Source organism: Scatophagus argus, chromosome 17, assembly GCF_020382885.2.
Source record: "Scatophagus argus isolate fScaArg1 chromosome 17, fScaArg1.pri, whole genome shotgun sequence".
NCBI classification, from domain to species: domain Eukaryota; kingdom Metazoa; phylum Chordata; class Actinopteri; family Scatophagidae; genus Scatophagus; species Scatophagus argus.
Window position 1 is genome coordinate 18,766,741 of NC_058509.1, and position 20,882 is coordinate 18,787,622.

Below are 20,882 nucleotides of genomic sequence, written 5' to 3' on the forward strand. Positions count from 1 at the left end.
TGTAGGTGTTGTAAGGCAATTTCAGCCCAAAGGTCACTGCCTGAGAAAACAGAACAACATTTAGAGTCTGACCGACTAAATTATTTCCGCATCACTACTTTTATGAGTTTTCTTTCTTACTGTAGTTGCTGAACATTGTCTGAAGCCTTAATTCCTTCAGTCAGCAGGGGAAATCTGAGATGCAAGGCACTCGTGGCACTTCTTGACTCATGAAGGGAATTACATGTAAATCACACAACATATAACTTCCCTTCTCACCTTCCCAATGCAGAGCACATTCCAACAATCCAAAGGCAGTGGGCTTAAGATGTGTCACACAGCAGATTGCAGCATGTGCATGTTTTTGAAGCAAGTGGCTGCATTTCTGAGTGAAATGCTTATTGGTGTGAACAGCATAGGCTCAGTGATTTGACTGATAATGCATGTCTGTGAAGGCGGGGGGAGAAAGACCTCAGTGTGTCAGGCAATCTGCTCACTCTAACTGTTTATGTTAATCTTTCCCCTGCCAGTGGAGAGATGTAAGTCATTACATTAGACTGTAGAGGGGATCCTGCAGAGAGAAGGACGCGCTGATTAACGATCTGAAGAGAGGGGAGGATAACAGTTATGACAGGACAGAAGGGACGTGACCATGACTTGATAGCCCACTGTAGAGACGTTTCATTAAAGAGGCATAATTGTTCCTTTAAGATTTTGCTTTCACATCCTTAAGCACAAAATTCCCCATTGTTTTCCAACAAGTGGCTTTTCTCAAGATTAGCATCCAATAGTGTTCTGTCTCATTTGTCCATTGTGCTGTCATGAAGAATTAAACCAGAACAATTTATCCCACTTCCATTTGAAGAGGTCAGTGCTGTTAAATGATTCCAAGTAGCTCATTCTCTCTCTTGGCAACGCTAGTTTTAGCAAAACACAACAAAGCACTTTCCATTTCAAGAAATCTCAAGTTTTGGCTATTTGGTCAATACTGTGTACAGTCTGACACTTTGCTGTAGAGCATCTGAATCTAGTCAGAATGTGTGTGAAATCTGTACTGTTCTAATGGTTCACGGTGGCTTTGTCACAACTCCAGGTCTTTCCTATGTTCCTTGGTGTGTTGTGTCAGTATATCACTTCTTGTCACCTTTGATCCCATAACCAGCTCATCACTCTTCTCTGGCACTGAGGAGCCATACGTCTCCTCACCCTGGTGGATTCAGGGTTTTTTGATAACTTCATTGACTCCCTATCAAAACTATTCTCTCTCCAAAGGATATCAGTGCTGTGTATGGTAAGCTCTTGGCTCACATGACTAACCATGTTAAGCCCATAACCGTCCTTCTCTCTTGTTACCACTCTCATCATGTTCCTGTTGTGTTGGCTCAAAACTCCATGATCCTCGCATATATTGGTCAGCTGGCACCATAGTAAGTTGGTGCATTTTTTACCATTCACAGTCATCTTTGGTTCCAAGTGAGTTATCAGTACCTTCCTCTCTTGAGTCTTCTAATCTCTCCCCATGATTTAGGTGAGGTTTTCAGTAAGCACTTGGCCCTCTCTTTACCACCGCATAGACCTTATGACTGTACTATTGATCCTCTTCCTGGTACCCCCTTGTTCACTAGCTGTATCTATAACCTTTCCCAGCCTGAGAAGGAGACTACAGAAAAATATATTTATGACTCTGGCATGTGGACTAATCTGTCATTCCTTGCATCCCTGCATTGACTATCAAACCTTAAATTTCCTGACTCCACTTTTGAGCCCTCTCCCCAAGACAACCTCTTTTTTAATTTGGACCTCTGTAATGCTTACCAAGTCACTTAGATCCGTGAGGAGGATAAATAGAAAACAGCCTTCTACACCCCTCTGTGCCATTTCGAGTACCTGGTCACGTCCTTCATCCTTACCAACACCCCTGCGTCAAACCTTGGCCCTGCTGCATTGTTAAGTGAGTGAGCAAGGGGACTCACTCATCATGTCCCATCACTGGTACAATACTAACTCGCCCTCTCCCCCGGAGCTCTTGTGCTCCATCTTTTCTTGGCACTTCAGGAGCATGCTGCTAGATCCAGAATCTCCTACCCCGCCCTCCTGAGGCCTGGTACCGCTGCTAGATCCTGAGCCCTCAATGGCCCTGCCTATTGCACTGATAGTGCTACCAGATCCAGAACCCTCTCCATGGTCCTGCCCAGACCCTGCTGCTCCTGCTCTGCACTGTTCTCTCTATCCTCCCTGTCTCTCCTCTCTCCCTCTCCCATTCTCCTTTCTCTCTCCATCTCCCTGTCTCTCCTTTCCCCCCTCTCTTGTCTCTCTTCTCCCACTCTCCCTCCCAGGCGGTCACAGCAGAAGGCCATCTACACTGAGTCTGGTTCTGCTCGAGGTTTCTGCCTGTTAAAAGGAAGTTTTTCCTCACCACTGTTGCCAAATGCTTACACAGTGTGGGGTTTTGCCCTGGGACCTGTTTCTCTCTGATTCTTTTCTTTTTTTCTTTGAATGTGTTGTTTAAATACCTGTAAAGTGTCTTGAGATAACTGTGTCATGAATTGGCACTTTAAATAAAATAAAATTGAATTGAATTGAATTAAATTAACCTGCAGCAAGCTTTGTTTAATGATGTCTGCCGAGACATGCTTAATCGCTTCATATTTGTGAATTCAGACATCCTCATCTTCTCCTTGAACATGGAGTAACACGTACAACACGCAGGTTGATACTAAATCTGGAAAACAAACTGTTAAAGTGGAAAAATGTGACTTTCATGTTAATCCTGTGAGTTTTCTGTGGGATTTTTCTTTTTGTTTTTCCATTATTGAGCAAGAGGCTACTAACTACTAGGGAAATGCCTTGACAACACTGACATTTGAAAAAAGGAGAGTCAGAGTGTCCAAAACAGCTTATTGAAGCTTATTAGTTCTGTGCAACATCCACATCCACCAATTATCAATAAACATCTTAAAAATGAAATTATGCCTCCCAAACAGGCTGGTGTAACAATAATAATGATAATAATAAAAGTGAAGTTCAGGACTGTCCTTCTGAGAAGTTATTCCAAGTTGTTGGTAACTCAGTTTCTCATGGAGTCATGGAAAAAATAGAAAATAAAACACCTTTATATGGATATTTAATAATACTCCTATAGTCTGTGGTTGTGTACATTCAAATATGTTTTTGTTCTTTTTAAGTATCAATGCACATGTGAACTGACTCCAGTAGGTCTTCTGCACTTCACAACAACAAACTCAAACAACTCAAACTCAAACTCAGCAGCAGAGGTTTTCCACAAAAGAACCTAAATTCTGGTCTATAGTTTGCTGAGGTGGCACCATTGTCGTGTATCAGCTGGGGGTAAAGAGAAAGGATCAACACATTTACATGCAAACGTGTGATTATGCCTGTAAATGACTGATAATGTTGGTTTGATACAGTGCTCTACCTGTACTCATCTTCCTACCCATGATATTATAAGATGATTTGGAGCAAATATTGACTGTCTAAAAGCAACAGGTAACCATTTAACCTTAAAACAACTTCAAAATCATTTTGATGGTACACTGACTTGTAATAGGGTGAATATATTATTTCTGTGTCACTGACTTTGTGCCCCGATTGCCTTATTCTGGACTATGTAATGAGATACGATAACAGTGCATAAAGGCTTTACAGCACACACACAAAGCTGTCACTGACCTTTGTGAAACTGCATCATATTTTCTGTTAAAATATTTTCTGTTCTTTCTGGATTACTCTTTTGGCCAATCCATCGGTGCACCCATGCATGCATCCCTCCATTCATCCATTTTTTCTGCTTATCCAGGTTGAGGTCATGGTGACAGCAGACTGCGCAAAGCACTCCAGATGTCTATCTCCCTGACAACATTTTCTAGCTCCTCCTTGGGGATCCCAATTCTCATGTCAGATGGAATATGTAATCCTTCCAGCGAGTTCTGAGTCTAACCCAGAGTCTTGCTGGCTTAAGTTAAAGTCTTGTGTTGTTGCACTTGCTCGATGTTTGGCTGCGTTAGCAAAATTGTTGACTTGCTTGTTTTGATCAAAAGCCAAGCCACCCAATTTGTACAGCACATTGTCACTGATAGTTTGGCATGCTAAGTTTCTCTTTTAAATTGTGTACATTGCTTGTGCAATGCCTAAACATACATGTTTACTTGAAAACATGATTTTTCAAGACATTAACATTGTTCTGATACTGCAGAGTTTTGTCTGTAGTTAGTATATACATTACACATGACAAATTGAGACTTGGGATTTGTACTACTATTTCTATATATTTGTATTTAACCACTTTCAACATAATGTCACCTTAATGTGAAAATGTGCATGCACACAGAAACACACGCACACAGGCACAACCTGTGAAACCAAAAGAAAAAAATCCCAACAAAACTAATGTATAGTTGGCAATTGCTGCCATATTTAGTCTTTTTTTGGCCTCCGTATAACATTATCCAATCCAATCCAATTCATATTGAGCCTACAAGTTAAAGAGTGCTGATGGAAGCACATGAAATGCATGTTGATAGGCCCTAGGGAGTGTTTTTTTTTTTTCTTTTGACTCTTCAGAACAACACAAGACACCCTCAGCAAACTGAAATGATAAGGGACAGATGAGTGGGTGGGAGCTGGGGGTGGCATAAAATGATTCACCATGGCCTAATTTACTCCTTGGTCACTCACAGTCCTTATGTTTCAGGGCAATTTTGCACCCTCCCTTGATATGCTGGCAGTCGGCCTCAGCATCACTCTCTGGAGTCAAAAAGGCAAAGGCATCATTGGCTGCCTCTCAGCGTACGCGCTGCAGTCCGGTATTTCCACAGAGATGCTTCGCCGTCAAACATGAGCACGGCAGAATCAGTACAACAGATGAGACTGAAATCGTGCCTCGAGGCAAGCTTTCATGTGCGGACTCAGACCCAGTCTTGCCAGATGACTACCGGCTGCTCCAACCGAGAGTCAGCGCTTTGATAAAGCGATGCAGAGCTGAGGGAAGTGTGCAGATATGGGTTCAACAATCTGATAAATTTCAGAGGTAAGGGTTCAGCTCAGTTCACTGCCCAGTAGTTGTGTCTGGTTCAAAAGCAGGTTTGTTTGGTTAGATGGCCGCCAGCTCATTCCACCTGGCAAGAGATGAAAAGTCCAAGAGAAGTCTGTAACAGTAGGCAACTTAATATTGAACACCTACCATGTTGGTTTCCACAGAAACACATATAGCATTTGCCTGTCATCAGTCTGTATGATGTGAGCTCTACTTTTCTCACATATCATATCTAAACACTAAGAGATGAGCTGCTGGTGTTTCAGCAAAAAAAATACTCACTTAACTCCTCCATCATCTCACTGTGACCAAATTGCCAAATGCTGTTTGACAGAATGAGGCTGGATAGTTGCCTATAGCGCCAAAAAGAGAAGTCAAAAGGGTGTGCAGAGAGAAAATTTCATCTGACAGTGACTGGGCTTACCTTCTCCTCTTCTTTTCACTGTCTGATTCAAGCACCAGATTAAAGAGAGGTCAGCCCACTCTGCCTGGGTAGATCACAGGACAGGAGGACTGCTCAATATCCCCAATTAGGATAAAGAACTAGTTACCTGAGAGAGCTGCCGCTCTGTATTACTCCTTAGCTTTACAATAAAGGGGGGTTATCTTGTTGAGTTTTGTGTGCACTGTGGAAAACAGTGAAAGTAACTGCAGCTTGTACCAACACCAACTTGTACCAACTTGCATACTGGGTGAGCACACTGTAACTGGAGTGAAGATAGTATTCAATGTTCCAAACGGGCCCCCTAAACCATCTGATCTTTTGCCAGAGAAACATTTCCAGCTAATTTGAAAGATTTTATCCACAGAAATACTAACGCACAGAAAAAAATTCTCTGTGTCTGACATGGTTTGGGAGGAAAAAGTATACTTGTGACATTAAAATCCAAGTTTACCAGCGTATGCTGCAGCATGCAGACACCTAGATGCTTTCTGTACTGCAAGGTGAAAATATTTGGACTTATCAGAATAATGCTAGTGATGTCACTGTCACTGTTTTTCAGGAAACCAATCAAATCTTAGATGGGGAAAGAGAAGCTTATCCTGAGCTTTATCAGACAGAAATCAAAACAGAGAGAGAAAAGTCTATTTGGAGCAGATTAACAGGACACTGAGTGTTGCACTTTTATCACCCTATGAGTTTTGAGCTGCTTGTTTTGGAAAGTCAAATCTCTAACATAGCATTAAGTTAGCGACGTAGCTAACGTAAATCAAAACCAATGAGAATCAATTTTTTCTGTCTCACCTTCTTCCCAGCACTCTTCAGTGCCTTTACAGTGCTACTGTAAAAACACTACACTATGTGGACATGAGGCCTTACACTTTATAGCATCAGACTTAGCACAGACATCATTCTACAAAGTGAAGCTTAAACATTCAACTGTGGGAACAAGAGTTAAAACATATTTTGACTTCAGGGGCAACACCGGGGGGCAGTTTTTCTGTCATTTACATTAACAACAAAATAGTAACTTTGGTAACAACACAGAAAGGCAATGGGGGTACAAAATTGAAACCATCAAACCGAAACCAGGGATCTGCGGTCCACATCTCAGCTTAAATTTAATCTGACATTTGAGTGTAAAATCCTGCTAGATTGTAACTAGCTGTTCAGAGCGACTTACATTAAGTGCACTTGACCACAAGGATACAACCCAAAACTTGCAAGAATCATGCAAGCACATCAGCTTCATTAAATATATTGAACTGCTTCAACTGCTGTGTGCACTGCTGACGAACTCTCTCAGTCATCTGATTATTCATCAAACCAAAAATGCACTCAGATCCCAGTTTATTTGAAAGTCCATTAAGTGAACATTAAATAATGACCAAGTGCAGTGAAGAGATAAATAAATAAAGCCAACTTCATGACCATCACTGGATTAAAATTGATGCTGAATTACCTCTTAAAAAATGAATCTCTGTTTGGTCAACTGAAAAAAATATCACAGTATTTTTATGCAGCTCATGTCTGATGCAAGATACAAAGTACTTGGCAAGTTAATTCTTTCCGTCTCTTCTACCTACCCCTCCATACACCTACCTACCTATCTACATTTAATTAAATTTGCTTCGCATGCTTCTGTGTGTCAATGAATATTCAATTTCACTTCCACTGATTGACACTTTATTATAAGATGCTCGCAGCAGCTTTGTGAATAGATCCTGGGAGGAAACTCTTGCGCTGGGCAGACATTTATTGATCTTATACTTTAAGTTAATTCCCACAACATGTTTGATTTTCTCTTTGTCCAAGAACCTGCAGGGAAAGGCAGTGCCACTTTGTGAAATTCTGTTGTAAAGAGTAAATAAAAAATAATGAGATGCCTTTGTCTGGAAGATGCTGACAATATGGTCTGTCTGTTGTGCGTCAATGCTCAGTTTTATATCTCGGCAGATTCCAGTTTTAGCCACTACATGGAAAAGACGGCTTCAACAGTATTTAAACAAGCTCACTACAGTTTATAAGAGATAAATTGACAGTCGGAACTTGGGAAATCACAACATGGAACTGCTCAAACTGCAAAAGAGCCACCTAAAATTGGTCTCATATTGAGAGAGTGAGATTGGATTGAGGCCTCATAATTTGCTGAACTGTAACGGTTACTGGGCAGCAGAAATGTTAGATAATATCTGTTGTGTATTAATTTTTGTTAATTTGTGCACAGTTTGTCGGTTTTGTTTTTAATGGTTGTTAAGCACTTTCAAAGTCTGGTTTTTGAAAGGTGTTTTTTTGGTGTTATTATCATTAATATTATTATAGATCTTTTTGTATAAAAGGAACAGCTTTACGTTGCATAGCATTTCTTTATGTTTGTGATTTTCTCTAAGCACTGTAAAAACTATGCTATGTATACCAGGGTCTGACCAAAGAGACACTAAAGTTGCATTGTAGGATTGTAGGATTTAGTGGTTTTTGAGGTTGGCCAGAGCTCAAATTAGTACCTCTGTGTCTGCAATTCTTGCAAGTTTGTCTAAGTTTTCCCCAAATTTTATGGAAGTGCAAAAACTAATTCCAGAAGTGGCCCTTTTTATGTTCAGGTTCAGGGTAAACATACGGGTTCTGATAATTATGACTGGTGATGGTTTCAGGTTTTTTTTACTGTAATAACCACAGTTATTATGTATGTTACCTAGTTGATTTCACACAGCTCTTTTCCGTCAAACTTAGATAAAAATGAAAAAAGAAAGAAATTATGTATTTTCTTACAAATAACCACATAGCCTTTGTGACATCAGGTTAACCACAGACGAACTCACTAAAACTATGGATACTGATTTAAAATGTGTATTAATTCTGGGTGTGAAGGGGGTTCGGGTATCTGAACGGGCTTTTTGTTAAACGAAAAAGATAATGACTACTCTGCAGAAACAGAGGAATACGGACAGTATTACCTTTACCGTTATTGTGCTGAAGTTTTTATTGCTCCATTGTGTGAGTAAACCTCAGATTTTTGCTAGCAGCCTGGGGCACTTCAGGATTATAAGTAGCCAAAACAAAAACTAATTGGTATTGCTGAGGGCAAGTCTGCAGTGTATGACTCATTAAGTTTAGTTTTAATGAACTACTGTAGTGCATGATTAGGAGTGCGGGACAAGGACCCTATGCCCTGGCACATTAGTGTGCTTTATAGTCTGACAAGTTGGGTCCTGGAGGATCGGGGGGTGGGGGGGATGGGGGGGACGGGACTTGTAAGTGCTTTCTGATGCCACACATTTATTTTTGGAGAATCAGTATTGAATATTTTCAAGGTGAGGAGAAGAGAACTTTTACTTCGGGTTATGGAAATGGCATCTGAACCGAGCGGCAAACTCAAAAGCCCATGCCACTTCAAATGCATCAACAGCTGAGGGTAACCAAATAATGATGCAGTTTATGAAGAATTTATAGCAAACACAAGGAGAAAAACTTCAGAGCAAAGTTAAAAAGTACAGGAGCATTATTATTATTATTATACAGCCAATATGCTGCAGCTCTATCAGCTATCTTTTATCATGCTGTGCTGGTTTCTGTCCCAGAGCTGTATACTCTGCTGTCATTAGAGTGACAGAAATACATGGTTTCACTCTCTTCATTTATGCATGCCAACATTTTGCTTCCTAGTTGCTGTGGTGCAATTGTTGAGACAATGGGGGCTTTGATCCCAATAAGAGAATCAAGCTCTACTTGCAATTAGTTTGAAATGAACACGCAGGCATTGATTTTCCTCCCAAATCTACTTTAATTACTGAAAGCAATGTTAACCTTACAGATCTCTTAAAGGATATAGCCGGAGTGATTCCCCAGAGCTCTGTCAGTGCATCCTGAAGGCACTTTCATTAGTGGTTCCACATGGAAACCTCAGCCAGTCAAATTAAAGCACTCAGACAAGCAGCGTTGGAGAAGATTGCTGGGAATACTGGCTAAACCAGATCGCCGATGGCATGGCAGGATCAGCTCAAGTTCAGTGTTCAAGGTGAGGATTCACAAGCCCCCTGATGAGAATACCTCTTAATCCTCATCTCTCCCCTTCTCTCTATCCCCTTATCTGTCTTCTCGATCTGTCGGTTTCCCTGCAGAGGGGAGAAATGCTCTGAGCTTGTTACATCAGATAATGCGCGTTGTGGTTTTAGAATGCAGTCCTGCTTAATCAAAAATCAATTTATCAAAACCAATGAGGAATTAGTCATTATCAAGTATGCAAGTGTGCCAAAGGTATTCAGAAACCCCCAAAACACAGAAAACAGTGCTGATGCACCACTCATTACAGTACGACGAATGTGGTCAGTGTAAATTATTCACCATGAACACATCAGAATCATCAGTTTCTTCAAACTACATAACAAAGGACTTTTAGAGGTTATGCAAACTAGACTGTTGTCTCTGTAAAGCCAAGGCAGAAGTAGTGTTACACCTTGCTCTGTCTGACAAGCAGCCCAAACCAGAAGACAGATCAGTTACTAGTTACCAATAGATATTTTTTTTCTTCAACTATTTCATTAGTAAGTCTTTCCCTAACCTTTGACCAAGTACTTCTAGTTGCTAATACATTAAAAAAAAACAAAAAACCTTAACAATGAGGTGACAAAGGTTGTTTGGGTTGTTTTGAAAGGAAGCGATAAACTACCTGCCAGTGTTTCGCATGAACATGCACATTCATTGAACATGTTCATGTTTTTGGTGAATGATGCACTGCATGTACTGCAACTAATAAACATGAATTAGAGTGTCAAAGATCCATCTGAACAAAGAATATGTCACACACGTGTCATGGACAACGAGGTAGGGTGATAGTAAATGTAATAATGTTACTGAAATCCTGTTAGCAATGTAGTGTAGTAATGAGTAGTGGCAGACTGCAACCAACTGAACACCTCTTGTCCCAGTCTGCACTATGGGGGCAGCTACAAACACAACAATCATGGAAGGCCCTCTCTAAAGCTCGTGTTTGGTTTGTCTATTCTGGGCTACTGTAGAAACATGGCTGACTGTGGAAGAGGACCCATTCCCTCTGTAGATGTAAAAGGCTCATCATGAAGTAACAAAAACACATTAATTCTTAGTTTCAGAAATATTAAGAAATAATAAGTATTATTATTATATTCCATTTATGCCCTTAAATACTCCATATTGAGCACAAAAATACTGATACCAGTAATTGGAAAAATACGGAACGTCAGATCCAGTAAATAGCCAGATTGATAATCAGTTTGCTCCTAATAAGAGGGTAGTCTCATTTCCAAGCCATCAAATACTGTCTCTATGTCACATGAGTCATACCAGGCTTTAATGTACTTCCTTTGCAAGCACATCAATATCAGACAATCAGGGCCACTGCACGACATGATGTAGGCTACAAAGCCAGATAGTCCCAGGAGTAGTGGGTGTCGGTGTCAAGTGGTGGCTATTTTGTGTTGAGGACGTTAAGGTTTTGCAGGTCAGCCTTACAGTACCTTTGTACATCTGAATGAGACGCACAAGTCTCGCACAATACTGACAAAAGGTCAGTATGTGGTGAGCTGGGATGAGAATGTGTTGCTAATAAAGACCCAGTGATGTGGATGAAAAGGAAGGAAGAAATCTAGTAAGAGGACCTTGAATCATGAAACACTGACCATGTTTCATGTAATGATGGAACATGTCAATGAGTGCAATAATATGGATTTTACAAGAGTTTGAAAGAATTCTGAAGCACTGAATAAACAGTATGCAAGGCTTTGCAACACAGAAGAAATCAATTCTTTGTTGCTTTCGTGAGGAAAAATAACAAAATACATCAACAACATCCTTAACCCTGAATACCTGATTCTAACTAGCGCCTATTTTAGACCCTACAGCCAGTCAAATAACAAGACATGAAACAATTTTCAACCCTTTCCTCTTTCTGATTTGCACAATCAATGAATAACAATATTAGTCTGGTATACACAGGTTAACTGGCTCTGCCCCACTTGATACAGACAGATATGTGCAGTGTGCATCGTGCTGGGTGGAGGTGAAGATAGTTCCTGTAAGACCAAGCTTTTGTTTTTTCCTCCCTCCTTTAATCTCCAAGCTAACCCAAGACCACAAAGTGAGGCCTACAGCAGTAAATGGAGCCGTGTGCTTTCATACAGCTGGCATGAAAGTCAAAGAAACCATTGATCATGCTCCTGTGTGTTCACTGTTATTCACTGCCTTTCCCTCAGGTCCATCTCATGGACTGTGCAATTTCTTTGAAACTGTACAGCAACAACAAGAAAATACACACATATGCACACAGACTCACACTGTAAACAATAATAATAAAAACATCTCTTTACGAAATGGTTAGTACTTTTGGTATCTTAATCTGAATGAAAACATTTGTCCAGAGGGTTAACTACCTAAGTACACCAATTCATGTCTTTGTACGTGATTGGCTATTGATTTCCCTTCTGTGTTGTAGATTGGTCTGTGGCTTTTGCCCAACAGACACAGAGAAGAGAACTATAGTCGTTTGCCATTTCATTTCTAGGGTCATTAGCGATGGGAGAACTTATCAGCTGTTGTTCTAGGGCTGTTTGTCATGTTCAAACATGACGCTGCTTCATTGTGTTAAGTTTAGCTCAATACTCAATTCAGATGTGTAATGGTATAGAACATTTCTGTGGGAGATATTGACTGAGGCCCTTCACTAGTGCCAGTTATGTGGTAGCCCATCCTGTATGCTGCTTTCCCGGCTATTCAGTAGCAACAAACACACTGAAGCAAGGTAAGACTGGAGTAGACTATTTTTAATGAATAGTGATGCGCTATTAGTATTCACTGTGTGCAGACAAACTGGGTTCTCTGCAGACTGTCTTTCCTTTCCATTTGAATGACACAGAGAAATCAAAAGAGCGTCAGAGAGGCGCAGATGCCTTTCATGTGCCACCAAGCAAAAGTAAGTGAAAGAACAGGGCACAGAGTTAGAGAGGAAGCGACTCAGTGCTTCTTCTGTAGATTATCTCTTTTTGCTCTGCATGCCAGCCATAAATCCTCTCTGACTTCTGTTTTGTTTTCTGGCTGTGGCCGTCTGCTCCTCTCTGCTCACATAAACAGTGCATTGAGTGCCTCCAGAGGTGGACCTTCAGTGTGAGTTTAGACTTATAGGAATATAAGCCATTTTATATTTCATGATTATAAGTCATTTTTAAGGGGTTTCAGTTCAGCCTTTTAAGGACCCTCTGTATTGAGAAAGTATTTCAGAAAGTTATACACACCTTTAAATTGAAATACAGTCAATAGTATTGGGACACGCCTCTTTATTAATAAATTCAGGTGTGGTATGGGCCCAGTGAAGGGAAATCTTAATGCTTCAGCATACCAAGACATTTTGGATAATGCTATGCTTTCAGCTTTGTGACAACAGACCGGGGAAGGTGTCGCGTCACCCCAGCATGACTGTTTCCCAGTGCACAAAGCAAAGCTCCATAAAGACATGGTTGGATGAGTTTGGGGTGGAAGAACTTGACTGGCCCACACAGAGTCCTGACCTCAACCCCATCCAACACCTTTGTGATGAACTGGAACAGAGATTTCAAGCCAAGCCTTTTAGTCCAACATCAGTGCCTGACCTCACAAATGCTCTACTGCATGAATGGGCAAAAGCCAGGAAAGCCTTCCCAGAAGAGTGGAAGCTGTTATAGCTGCAAATCTGTCTATGTATTATGTATAAAATGCAATGTCACTAAGGTCCCTGTTTGTGTAATGGTCAGGTAGCCCAATGCTTTTGTTCATATAGTGTATTTTCAAGCTAATGAAACTCATGGGATTTGAGCAGGGATCATTTTTACCTTTCCAAATTAAAGGACAAATAATAACAAAGCAAACAACTTAAATGAAAGATAAATTGTGGAGTTGCTGGCAGGTGCCCGCTTGGTTTATATTTTGTGTTTATGCGGGCGACCTTACCAAAAGCTATTCCACTGATGCTGGTGGTGGCGCCATGTCCCGAAAAAGCAATGAGCCAGCAAAAGACTGGAAAAAATCCCACAAATGGCTCTTTGCTCTTCAGTCCTTTGTAAATTTTTTAAAAGGAAGAAAATGGATTCAACATGTCAGTCAAGCCTCAAGGACACACACACAAGGCGTTTTGATGAGAAACACTAAATGTATACATAACCTGTTTGTTTGCAAGTCAGGCTGTACCCAAATCAGGATAAAAATTCTTAGAAACACCCAATATTTTTGCATTATATGACATTATTATTTTTTCCTTCATTTCACTAAAATTAAGGGTACATCGATCAGCCACCGATCAGTGTTATCATTTTATGTTTACACATAAACATAGAAACCACAACATTATTCTATCAGCTTGCTTTCTAGTTTGCCATGATATGCTGTTATTGTGATGTTAGCTCAAGTATCAGGAGATTTGCGAGTATCGCTGACTCTATGAAGCCACTTCATCCTCTTCGTTTCTTAGCTGCTTGTTGGCTTATTTGGGGGGCATAACTTCTGAAGGTGCACTAAAGGGAGAGTGTATATTTTCTCCAGAATCACTGACTTCACCTTTAATAATCAGTGTGAAGAAATGTTGACCGAACCTTCAGGAAACATCCATCAGTTCTTCAGCCTCACTTGTTTTGAAGGGATAAATTCATCCATTTAGACACGCTGCAGCCACTTCTCAGCTCAGCTCAGCTCTTTCTCTCTCAGTCTTTCAGCTTATCAGCCAAACTTTCTTTCTCCAACACATGAGCATTCAGCAGCCAATCAACACATGGAGTAACATCCACTTTGTTTTTTTAAAAAAAACGTTGATGAAAGTTTTAAGAAAAAAATAAAAAGGCCGAGATAAAGTTAGACTTGGTGTCACTTTCCAGGCCCCTGCATCTGAACACAGGTGTATCTAATGACATTAATCAACAGTGGCTGCACTCCAGTATCAGATTCCAGAGACTGTGCATGCTGGCTCATACTGACACACCCAAATGTTTGTCCTAATGGAATGGAGACATCATTAATGTCATTAGTTACACCTGCCCTTTTCCTGCCCAGACAAATTAAAAACTACTACTGAGAGAAAGGTCTATCATTGATTGGGGTGGACTTCATTTGACTTAAAAGGATATACTACCTGCAGAACCATATTTTACTTACTTTATTTTGTTTTACCTTATTCTATTTTATTTTATTTTATTCTATTATTATATGTTACCAGTTCTTAAGTTCTATGTATGCACCAATCACCAAGACAAATTCCTAGTAATGTGAAACCTCTTCACTTACATGGCAATAAAGACGATTCTGATTCTGATTCTCATGATCCTAATTTAGAAATCCTGTACATTGATAATAATATAAATAAAGTCATTCCAGCATTTCTAGATTACAGAGGAAATTTGACAGGTTACTGAAGAAACCTGAGAAAACTGCCACCTATGCTGAATATTTATCATAAAGAATACCATGTACCTATCAGCTCTGTGTGTCTGAGTGTACGGTCCGTGTCCACCTATATTGTTTTGTCACATCTGGCAGACCACTGGTTGAGTAGTTATAGCTACAAACTAGGAAAAACATGAAGTGTTCACAGTAGCACCTCACTTGAAATTGCTTTAAGATGTCATGTATCAGGACATGGCTCAAAGACGGTAGCGGTTTGTGTGTATACAGCAAAAAGTCAGCAGTGTCAGTGCAATTTGTGTTTAAGTCTAGCTTTATCAGCTATCTTATTAAGGACTTAAATGAAAATTCACTTTGAAGATGTAGAATCTACAGGCCAAAAAAAAGCACTAACTTATTTCCATAAAATCAGCCTCTTTGCTGTAATGCTGTAGTAATATTTTCCTGCTATCATAGTGAGGTATACCAGAGGTTGTTGTAACAGAGACAGATGGTGACTTGGTATCTACATTCTGGCCTATAGCTATGACTGAGGTCACCGAGGTCATGTCCTCTCTGGCTTTTGTTCTGGGAATGTTTGGAGTTTTAGCAACCTTTGGATGACTTTACCATTAAAAACATACTCAGGGTGGGCATTTTGTTAGCTGATTTCAATTCACTTTAGACTCACTGAAGGGGGCAAGTGTGTATGTGTGTGTGTGTGTGTGTGTTTAACCAAGTACTGCCAATGCCTAGACACAATCATTAAAAAAGCTTAATAATGCTATAGTCTCTACAAATGGATAGTCTATAGCAACATGTTTTGGTAGAAAACAAATGAAATGTGTTTTAAGATAAGATATATAGCTATATTGTTTCCATATTTTATTGTTACACTGTGTACAAAACCTAATTCACCCTGAATTACGATGTCCTCAGAACATGCTGTTGCAAATTAGTTGTTTACAAATGTGATCTATATAAGACTCATGTTTATTCAAATAAGTGTACCACTTTATTTGAAGTGGTGTGCATAAGACTGATGTGACAACAAGCCTTTCTGCATGTTTCACTGTTAGGAAGCATTACTAAATGTCATTCAGCCAGTTATGTCTTTCTCTTCAAATAAAGTGTTACATGACACACAGTGACACACATTTACTAGAAATAAAAAAATGATACCTGAAAAACGACCCTGACTAGTGTGTGTAGACATTCCTTTCAGCCTGCATTTTGCCTGTCCATATGCACAGGCTGCTTCTGTGTTTGACCAGGGAAAAATAAGTGAGTAAAGCACAACATGCTGCTTTTCTGCTGTCAGTACCTTACTTGAGTATTTCCATTTCTTGCTACTTCATTTCTCAGTTTTACTCCACTGACTTCTACAGTTCAGAGGGAAATCCATCCATTTTCTATACCGCTTATCCATCAGGGTCGCGGGTGGGGGGGCTGGAGCCTATCCCAGCTGACTACGGGTGAGAGGCTCAGTTCACCCTGGACTGGTCACCAGTCAATTGCAACCTGTTTATCATTGCTTTTAATTACTTACTCTTTTATAGCAAATGTACTTGTTAGCCTGTCTGTTTTTATTTTTAACATGTGCTCTTGCCTGTGTAATCCACAGAGAACTTTGGGTTGCCTGTAGGTATAAATGTGCTATATAAATAAATTCGCCTTGCCTTGCATTACTATATGTATGGATCACTTTTACATCCATCCATTTCCTATACCTCTTATCCGTCAGGGTTGCGGGGGGGCTTGAGCCTATCCCAGCTGACTACGGGTGTAGTTACAGGTACACTGCCCACAGTTCAGAGGGAAATATTGTACTTTTTACTCAACAACATTTTTTGGACAACTTCAGTTGCTAGTTGCAGATACCAGGTACAACATCGGTGGTCATCAGCTCATGGATCTAAGAGCAGACCACAGCAGTCTCCCAGAATAAGACCCAGTAACCAATGGCAGACATCCAACAACAGTTTCAGGTATTAAGAACTGGAAAGACAGTCCTCATCATGAAGGATCCTCAGAAGTGATCCCAAGTGACAGCAACATCAAAAAGGAGGAACACGAGAAGCGGAAGAAATACCAAGGCCTGAAAGAGGAGCTAGAAAAGACGTGGAGAGCAAAAGCAACAATGGTGCCAGTGGAAATCGGGGACTGGGGGCTGTGAACCCCAAACTGGAAGAGTGGATCCGGCAGGTTCCAGGTACAGAAGAGCGCAGTCCTAGGAACAGCCAAGATACTGCACAGAACCCTCAAACTCCCAGGCCTCTGGTAGAGGACCCAAGCTTGAGGAATACGCAAACCATCCCAGAGGGGGTGAGAGGGGGATTTTTTAAATATATATTATTATGCACCAGAATAAACCAAATCCACCTGCTCCACCTTGTGGGGTATCCCACCTGGAGACCCCAATCTCAACGTACAGGATCCAGCAAAGTGAATTAGTTTTTATTATTCATGGATTTACCAGCTGCACTATTAAAGAGAGGAACCCATGAAGGCACCAATAATATACAGTAATGTATATTATTCAGATGTGGTGTTACACTGTAAAAATTAGTACTTTTACTTTTTTGATATTTTAAGTAAGATGCCAATACTTAAATACTGTATGAAATTTTTTAAATGCAGAATTTGTAACTGAGTTACACTGTGATATTGCTGCTTTTATTTCACTAAATGATCTAGGTACTTCTTCCACCAATAAATAACTACAGGCAACTGATGAGTGTCTTTAAGTAAGTAGTTCTCTTTCTGGTGGTTGGACAGTAAAAAAATAATGTTTTCAACTGAATTGAAATGATGTCCATGCTTTTAGGGACAACAATGTAAAACTACCTGCATTACATCATTCAAACTCTTGGTCACATCCATCAGTGTGAGTCAGGTATGGACCTCTGACAGCTGTGGATTTATTAAAAGTGAGGGGTGTGTGTCGGTCAGGGCTGCAGGATCACGTTGCCCCCCCCACCCCACCGCCTCCCTCCTGGCTTATTGTCACACCGAGGGGTGGAAGATGGAGAGGCAGGCCCTGTGAACTGCAGGCCACAGGGATAAAGCAGGGTCATCATTGACTCGCCCTCGGCCATTGCCTCATATCTTCCCTCCCACCTCAACAGATTATGTTGTGGGTGGGAGAGCAGCCTCATCAGTTTTTTTTTCCTGTCCTGTGTTTTCAACACTGCCAAAGGCTACCCCGACTGATGTCCTGCCTTCTCACCAAACGACATTTTTGCCAATAACTGCCTCCTTCATGGATGTTCTATCATCTGAACCTGACATAATCAATGATGATTGCCATAGTGAATGAGACATTTTCTTACAAAACACCAGCAGCCTTACCATCTTGAAATAGGTTTTGCAGACCTTGTTCGACATTATTTGATTTGACCGTGTAAAGAGATGAGAGAAGCTTCCGGTCCACATGCAAGTTAAGAGCAGTCTAATTTAATGTAATGTAAAGTCACGTCAGGGATAAGATGAATCCTCACGGAGATAAATTGAATCTGCCATCAGTCAGGGAAGACACACACCTCTATTCAGCAGCTGGGCTGTGGCCCACCTCTGACAGTGAATTTTTGACACAATGGAGATATAGCTGCATGATTGGAGCCTTAACACAAAGCCAGCCGGGAAAGAGAAATGCATCATCGTGTTTACACAGCCTTTCCTTCTGACTTCTGATCCCAGACTGCCAAGGTCTGCTCCCACATGCTCATACGTCCCATCAGCCCATTTGCCCCAACACAATGAACACAACAAAAAAAGCCACTGGTTGATTACAGAACTAAAGAAGCTGTAGACTTAAATGACAGGGATGAGGAAAAGTTTTGCAGTCCTGCAGAGCCCGCTGTACTCAGCTAAAGACAAACTGCCAGCAGATTAGTTGTGGAAACCAGCCCAGTGCTGCTTATCATAGGTTTATAGTCTGCTAAAACAGCCCAGTGTGTTTGCACTTTTATTCAGATATTAATAACTTATGAGTGAGAATTTGAACAACCAAAAGGCATGTGGAAGTCTGTTGTGATTGCTCTCTTAGTAGGAGGGTGTGAGGATGAAAAATGAAACAAAAGAGCAAATAACAAGCTATTCATGTGCAAAGTTGTAGTGAGAGCAGTAACTGCAGGTAGTCAGGGAGAGAAACACTGCCGCTGCTTTCAGGATTACTGACTTTATCACCCCTTAATGACATAATCTGTATGTTTTTGTTGATTGCCTGGAATGAATATAATTTCTCAGCATGTTTGTGAGCGGAATCTGTCCTATGATTAATGAAATCATCAAGAAATCATCAAGTATCCCCAGATACCCACAAGCCTTCTTTCTGCTTCTCATTGCATTCAGTCATCTAGAAAGTCTCAGTTGCAGCACTTGAATGCAGCCTTTCATGGTGAAACAATGGCTTCTGCAGTAATTACAGACACTGTCGCTGTGACAATGAGACTAACGCTGTACTCTTAAGCATTCAGATCAGCCTCCAAAAGAAAGCGGCGGCGGCGGCAAATCTGAAGGCCTTCGTTTTCTTTTCAGCAAAACATGATGAAAAAAAATCATCTCCAGGTTTTTGTAATCTGACATAAACAGATGCTTTGAGGAGAGTCGTCCCTATCCTTTTGTGCGCTACACACAATAGCAATTGTGGTTATTATCCAACAAGCATTATGCAGCTTTTCATGCGGTAAAGGAAGATCTATTGCCTCCGAAATACAAAGGGAGAATGTAATTGAACGTGGGAGACAACGCTGACAGACAAACAATACACCCAAGCATGGCCTTTGACCTTTGCAGCATTGTTGGACTATTTCTGGAGTTCACTTGTCCCGCTGTCAGTAGGCTCTTCTGCGTGTTTCAGAAGCCCGGCCTTCAGTGTGCTGTCTCTCATTTAAAAATTGCACAGGCAGCAGTGGGAGAAGAGTGTATTGATAAGAAGCAGAGTGCAGAAAGGGGTGAAACAGTGAATCAGCAGAGCTTATCAGCCACTCATAAAGTAACCAGACGTGACATTGCTTGTAAAGCGTCACATGCAGATGAAGTGTGTCAGGGCCTCGATCAATGGATCATCAAGACTCTCCAATTAAAGAGGTGGCTCAATCTTAGAGGCTCTGTTTGGTGGCAATGATAAAAAAAAAAAGTCCATTAAGCTTGCTAATTAAATGATAAGCGTAAATTAAAACACAGGTCAAGTGAGTGAACTGTGAGATTTTTAAGCAGCTCTACCTTGTTGGGCGCAAGTGGCGGGGAGGCGCTGGGGGAGGAGGTGTTTGGGCGTCATCAACCACTCTTAAATCACAAACTCATGGGAGTTTGGAAATACCTTTGGCAGAGTGCAGCTCTCTGTGAAACTTGTAAATGTAGAAGGGGCAGACAGGCGCACAATTTCAAAGAAATGTGGGCACAGTTTTAAAAATGAGTAAAGCTATTGACCTATTTAAAACTTTAAATCTTGCCACAAGTAAGTTGCACATCATCAATAGTTACAAATGGTATTCCACTTACGCAATTTGAAATACAGATGAAAGTGGCGATTTCGGGTTCAAACGTCTTCACAGTCAACAGAGGACAGCAGAGACAGCAGCTCAGAGGGATGTACGAAACAAGTCGAACACGGCCTCATACAGCATATTTAAACACAGTACTTAAGAATTCCATTCAGGTCTGACACTGACCCACAATGACGGATACATGGAAATCACTTCAGATTTTAGCCAAATCAAAGAGAAATGATTTTTTACTGATTTAATATTATCTGTCTTAAATACTAAAGGAGTAATGAATTTTTAATCAGTCTTTTAGAGGGCAATGGCAGGAATTTGGAACAAAGCACAAAAACATGTAGGCCTCAGCTACACTGGGTGGACTGTACCACTGGTGGAACAGAGCATGACCATGACATCTGTGGATCTCTGTGGAGACAGAGGTGTGCAAGGTTGATATACGACTAATATCTAAAGTTTAGTATATACATCCTAGCAGGAAGAGTAGACTTCAGAATTGGTGTGGCAATGCACCGAGTAACATTAGTTCTAT

The 20,882-nt window shown here is 40.7% G+C and overlaps 1 long non-coding RNA gene across 1 annotated transcript; it reads right to left on the reverse strand.

The window, feature by feature from the left end:
• Positions 1-9,244: 9,244 nt before the first annotated feature.
• LOC124075112 lies at positions 9,245-14,508 on the reverse strand. Its single transcript, XR_006845953.1, has 3 exons — positions 14,031-14,508; positions 13,428-13,532; positions 9,245-9,586 (listed from the first exon to the last, which is right to left on the reverse strand). It is a non-coding gene; the product is annotated as an uncharacterized LOC124075112 (long non-coding RNA).
• Between the last annotated feature and the right edge of the window lie 6,374 nt (positions 14,509-20,882).